Source organism: Gavialis gangeticus, unplaced genomic scaffold, assembly GCF_001723915.1.
Source record: "Gavialis gangeticus isolate Ggan-Ray unplaced genomic scaffold, GavGan_comp1, whole genome shotgun sequence".
Lineage (NCBI taxonomy): Eukaryota > Metazoa > Chordata > Crocodylia > Gavialidae > Gavialis > Gavialis gangeticus.
Window position 1 is genome coordinate 677,170 of NW_017729001.1, and position 6,517 is coordinate 683,686.

At 49.6% G+C, this 6,517-nt stretch overlaps 1 long non-coding RNA gene across 1 annotated transcript; it reads right to left on the reverse strand.

Moving 5' to 3' along the window:
* Positions 1–2,105: 2,105 nt before the first annotated feature.
* Positions 2,106–6,277, reverse strand: LOC109290643. The gene is made up of 3 exons (XR_002095638.1): positions 6,122–6,277; positions 5,651–5,655; positions 2,106–2,115 (listed from the first exon to the last, which is right to left on the reverse strand). It is a non-coding gene; the product is annotated as an uncharacterized LOC109290643 (long non-coding RNA).
* Between the last annotated feature and the right edge of the window lie 240 nt (positions 6,278–6,517).

Consider the following 6,517-nt stretch of genomic DNA (forward strand, 5'->3'; position numbering starts at 1 on the left):
CCCACAGATCCCCAAAAAAACCCCATCCCCACCCAAATACATCCACACACAACCCCACAGTCTCTACCATACCTCACATACACACACATCCACACACACACCTACAGCCCCCCACAAACCCCATACCCACGCCTCCATACGCTCCACAATATATAAAAGTAAGGTTTCATTTTGGCCTATTATGGAATCACTTCTATATATACAGCACAAACACACACAAATCAGGACAAAATATTTTTTAAAAATAAAAGTAAAATATGTTATTATTGTTTGATTTTTAGTATATAATCTGTTTGTTTTTTTCAGTTCTAAGATGGCAAACCCCTTTCCCAAAAGGTGTACTTCCAGGGACAAGGGGAAGGACTTCTGGTGGCAAAGGTCAGAGGTTAGGGACAGGACTTCGGGTCCCAAGATGGTTACCAGGGGTGAGGCTCTTCACAAGCGGCAGGGCTACCTTGTGGCCCTTGATAGCTTATCAAAACTCGTTAAGTGGCTCTCCAACTGAAAAAAATTGCCCAGCCCTGGATTATAACCTGGACATAAAAGTCCTCTCTAGGTAGAGGTTTGGCAAGCAAATCCCAGCCACAAAACTCTTTCTTCATTTGTTTGCTTATTTTTGCGTATAAGTCTTGCTTGCTTGCTTGCTTTCTTTCAAAATGACCACCGACAGCTGTGTTCCCTCTGGGCTCTGGGAACTTGTGCCTGTTCTGTGAGCCTTTCTCCTTCTCTTGCTCTGCTTTTCCTAGCCCAGACAGTCTGATCCCTTCTCACCATAGTCCCTGACTTTTCATTACTTTTTCTTGCCTTTTTTAACCTTTTAAGCCCTTTCTCCTGCAGTAACTCGCCCCCTGCTTCCCTCCTTTCCCCCTCCCCTCCCTTCCCCTCTCTCCGGTTTTATTTTTTCTCCCCCTCTTACTCTGGCTTCTCTGTTGCTTTCTTCTTTTCCCTCCTCTTTTCTGTTACATTGCTTACCTTTATCCTCCCCTCTGTTGTTTGTTTTTGCCATCTTCTGTGTTCCCTGCCAGGCTGCCCAACCCCCACCCCAATGGTTCCTTGCATAGTTAACTCATTTTTTGCTGGAGTGGCTGAAGGCAGCTCTCAGCAACACACAGCTGGGGCTTCTGACCCCCTGGACCAGAGTTTTGGTCTCTGGCTTCATGCCCCTCCCTCTGTTGGAGTGGAGGAGTGCGCCTCTGCTGTGGGTGCAGTTGTAGACTGCAAAAACATCCTTTATGCTGCCTGAGTGAGTTCCATCATTTTCCTCAGCTCCCCTGCTTTGGTGCATAATGTCATGGTATCAGGTGTGTCTGTCAGGGTTTTTTGCCTCGCAATGCCTTTGGACACACTGACCATTTGGGTGGTAGCCTCTAACGTTCCTCCATTTCTCTTGGACAACAACCTTACCACCTGCCTGTGACCCTATGGCATGGTAACAGGCCTGGTCCATATACTGCTTCCTGGCAGCAAGGTTCCTGAGCTCTGATATGTCCTATCGTTTAAAAGGTAGATGTTCATGCTTCTTGACAGGATGGGTCAGGGTTTGCCCCACTCCATGTCCTTCATGATTGACGAGTAGCGTTATGAGGTCTATGTCACTATTGGGAACACCTTGTGCTTTTTCTGTGGTAGCAGGTCCCATCTGACTACCCAGTGCCTGAAGAAGCCAGCCATAACAGAACCACCTGCGGCTGTGCTCGATGGTAGCTTGTCCACCTCTGGTGCAGAAACTGCATTAGGTGTGGGGATGGGCCTTCTTCCCAGCCACTTCTTGTTTTGTCAGAGTCAGCTGGCTCCACAGAGGTAGACCCTGCCCCCCTTGTTCCTCCCCCCATAGGGGAGGCTTTGACTCCTCCTGCTGAGAAGGGTAAGTCCCAGCAACAGAAGGAGTCTTCCAAGAAAGCCTTGTCATCCCCTCAGAACCTCCCTACTGCTTCAGGGGGAGCTGGAGTTAGCAAGCAGGATCCCCCCTCTCTTCCTGCCTCCTTAGCATCCCCCCCAGATCTTGTAGTGGTCAGGTTGACCTGGGGGTAGGAGAGGTGACAGGGGGGTCCGATGGCCCTCCCCTCACCTCTCAGCTCCCTGAGCCTGATGAGGTCAACATGGAAGTTGGGCCCTCTGGGAGCCTCAAGAGAACACCCCTCCCAGGAGAACACCCCTCCAAAAGATCAGGGACTGATGTCTCCCCCTGAATCCCTTGCAGGCCACTGCTCCCACAGTGCCTGATGTTGAGAGTCCTGATGAGGAGTCACTTTCCCCTCCCCACTTCCCCCAGGACTCTGTGCATGACGTGTACGGCTTCTCCTCCTCAGGGTTGGATTTTGATTCTGCCTCTGAGGATGAGTTGACATAAGCCCTGCCTGGGGAGGCGGCGTCCCATGATTCAGCTAAGGTGCCCCCCTCCACAGGGAGAGTCCCCACCCTGGTGGCAAAGTCTACTCTGGCCTTTAATGAACCTCCCTGTGTTGGTTACTCAGTTGAGCATCTCACTGAGTTCCTTGACCAAACCAAGCATCACTGGCAGGTTGCACGCGTATTTGTAAAAGATTCCCAGAACCTAAGACATTCGTGCTTTCCTCCAAGGCTACAGCAGCGCTGCTGCATCCCACTCTGGGGATACAGCATTATAGTTTTTGCCTAAGCAAGCTCTTAGGTAATGTTGGGCACCTGTTGTGTGAAGTACTGGCTGGCAAACTGTAGGCCCAGTTTTTCCTTGTCTTGCATGCTTGCTCCTTTCTGGTGTTTCTCTCTGTTCTTTTGGATTTGCCTGTCTCCCTTTCTATACCCTTCATGCATGGCTGCTACTGCCTTTGGTTCTCTCAATGCCAATGGCTGCAGAGACCCTGTGAAGCAGACAGCACTCTTTGATTTTCTGTGCCAGAAAAAGCTGGATGTCTCCTTTCTACAAGAAATGCACACTGACACAGCTAATCAAGCTGATTGGGATGCTGCCTGGAGAGGCCATATGTTCCTGAGTCATGGCACACCCTCAGTGCAGGGGTCACAATCCTCTTGTCACTACAGCTGATGCCTGACTTGGTGGTAGCCCAAGAGGTCATCCCTGGCTGCCTGCTGACTGTTCGCATCTCTTCCACAAAATGTCATCTCCTCTTAATTAATGTCTACACGCCCACTACTGGATGGGAATGGGGTTACCTTTTCTGAGACTCTGGCTGAACTTTTGTGGGATGCAGCTGATGATAATGACCCTCTCCTTCTGGGTGAGGACTTTAATTGCATGGTCAATGAATGGCTTAACCAGAACGGGCCACAGCCCCATCCATCTTCAGCCCAGTGGCTGCAGACTGCTTTGAAGGCAGTGGACCTCATTGGTGTTTGGCACCATTTTCATTCCCATGTGAAGCAGTACATTTCACTGAAGGTGACCACTGGTAGGACTGCCATGGCATACCCCAACCTCCTATACATCACCAAGCATCACTGGCTGCTCTTGCTTGGCAGCTGCATCATCCCCTTTGGACTTTCAGATCGCAGTCTTATTTCTTGTGAGCTTAGTTCCCCTGGCAGCGCATGTTCCTGGGTGCCCTATTGGTGTTTTGTGGCCACCCTCCCGGCAGAGGTGGTGGCTGCCCTGCGGGACCACCTCTGAGCATGGTGGGTCATCCCTGCTGGGGATATCTTGGGTGAGACCTTTCCACCACAGTCCGTCATCCCAGCCATGTACATTGACCTGGGTGGTGTGCCACTTTACTGGCTCTTCCCGTGCCTCCTGACAGCAATGCCGGGATCTGTTTCAATGCACTCCCCTGGAAGGCCCTGTAGACGTGGGTGATTCATGTCTGCCATGCCCGCTTTCTTGCCAGTCATCCTGACATGACATGGCAGTGGTACCCTAGTGGCACCGGTGCTTATGTCAGCCCAACCTGCATGGTGCTCACTTTATAAGCTGCACATCACCAAAAGGACCAATGACCTCCAGTGGTGGTTCTTGCATGGGAGACTGGCCACTGGCACTCTCGTCCACCACATAAATCTGGCTGCATCAGCAGCCTGCCCTTTTGTCCAGGGGAGGTAGAGGAGGATATGTTCCACGCCTTCCTCATGTGCCCCCAGCTGCCACCGCTCTTTGCAACCCTTGGTGCTTTATTCGAGGTGCTGGACTTGGACCTCTCAATGGTTACCTTTTTGTTTTCCCTTCCGTACTGGGTGGCTCAGGGGGTATCATCTGCCTGGCCAACATGGCCATCCTCTAGAGCCACAGGAACTGGCTCACTGGGGCCAGCTCTGATGATGGCCTGCAGTTCTTTTGATTCTTGGTCCAGGTGTGCCTGTCACTGGAATTCAAATGTGCGGTCCTCCAGTGGACAGCACCCACCTTCCAGGTGCATTGGGCCATTCAGGGGTGCTCTGTAGCATCAATGGCAGCCACTTGGTCATAGAATCATAGAAAGTTGGGGCTGGAAGGGGCCTCAGGAGGTCACCTAATCCAACCCCCTGCTCAAAGCAGGACCTTTCCCAACTAGATCACCCCAGCCTAAGCTTTGTCTAGCCAGGTTTTGAAAATATCCAAGGATGAAGCTTCTACCACCTACCTGGATAACCTGGTCCAGTGTTTTATTACCCTCCTGGTGAGAAAATTCTTTTTAATATCTAACCTAAACTTCCCTTGCTGCAACTTGAGATCATTGCTCCTTGTTCCATCATCTGCCACCACTGAGAAGAGTCTAGCTTCATCCCTCTTTCAACCCCACCTTCAGGTAGTTGAAGGCTGCTATTAAATCCCCTCTCTGTCTTCTCTTCTCTAGACTAAATAAGCCCAGTTCCCTCAGTCTTTCCTCATAAGTCATGTTGCCCAGCCCCCTCATCATTTTTGTTGCCCTCTGCTGGACCCTCTCCATTTTGTCCACATCCTTTCTATAATGAGGGGCCCAAAACTGAACACAGTACTCCAGATGTGCCCTCACCAGTGGTGAATAGACGGAAATAATCTCTTCCCTTGACCTGCTGGTAACATACCTACCAATGCAGCCCAGTATGCCTTTAACCTTCTTGGCAACAACGGCACACTGCTGGGTCATATTCAGCTTACTGTCCACTGCAACCCCCAGGGTGTTTTCTGCAGAGCTGCTGCCCAGCCAGTCAGCCCCCAGCCTGAACTGGTGCGTGAGATTGTTCCATCCGAAGTGCAGGACTTTGCACTTGTCCTTGTTGAACCTCATGAGATTTCTTTTGGCCCAATCCTCCAATTTGTTTAGGTCACTATGAATCCTAGCCCTACCCTCCAGCGTATCTACTATTCTCCCCAGCTTGGTGTAATCTGCAAACTTGCTGAGGGTGCCCTCTATGCCATCTTCCAGATCACTGGTAAAGACATTGAACAAACTGGGCCTTGGGACTGACTCCTGGGGCACTCCACTTGATACTGGATGCCAGCTAGACAGTAAGCCATTGATTACTACTCTCTGAGCCCCATGCTCCAGCCAGTTTTCTATCTACTTTACAATCCATTCATCCAGCCCGTACTTTCTTAGCTTGCCTGTGAGAATGCTGTGAGAGACTGTATCAAAAGCCTGGCTAAAATCAAGGTACAGCACATCCATCGGTCTCTCCACATCCACAGAGCCAGTCACCTCATCATAGAAGGCAATCGGGTTGGTCAGGCATGACTTACCCCTGGTGAATCTATGCTGACTGTTCCTAACTTTTTTTTTCTCCTCCAGTTGCTTAGAAATGGATTCCTAGAGGATCTGCTTCATGATTTTTCCAGGGACTGAGGTGAGGTTGATTGGTCTGTGGTTCCCTGAATTCTCCTTCTTCCCTTTCTTAAGTATGGGCACTATGTTTGCCTTTTTCCAGTCATCCAGGACCTCCCCGATTGCCATGATTTTTCAAAGATAATGGCCAATGGCTCTGCAATCACATCAGCCAACTCCCCCTGCACCCTTGGGTGCACCCCATCTGGCCCCATGGACTTGTATATGCCCTGCTTTTCTAAATAGTGCCTAACCTGTTCTTTTACTACTGTTGGCTGCTCATCTCCTCCCCAAACTCTGCTGCCAGGTGCAGTAGTCTGGGAGCTGACCTTGCCTGTGTGAAGTCAGAAGCAAAAAAGGCATTGAGTATTTCAGCCTTTTCTGCATCCTCTGTCACTAGGTCTTCACACTGTGATACTGCTCGCCCCCTCCTGGGGTACCAGCAGGGGTCTTAGCAGGTTGATGTTGTACCAGATGTTTTTGTTTGTAGACTGTGAGGGCAGACCTTGTGGGCCATAGCCCCAGGCTCTGTCTGTTGTACCAGGGCCCATGTGGGCCACCTTTTGTTGCATTGCTACTCCTTTTTCCTTTAATAAACATTTATAAAAAGGTCAAAAAGTCTTTGTGTAGAAATCAAGAAACACTAGTGGGTTATTTCTCCATTGCTTTTAAATGCAAATTAGAAAAAGAAAACAGCTTGGGTTTGGTGTTATATTATTATTTGGTGTTATTATTATTATTATTATACATTTTAATAAAAATATCTTTTTTTTCCAGTATTTTCTGTATAAAAATTGTATGCAACC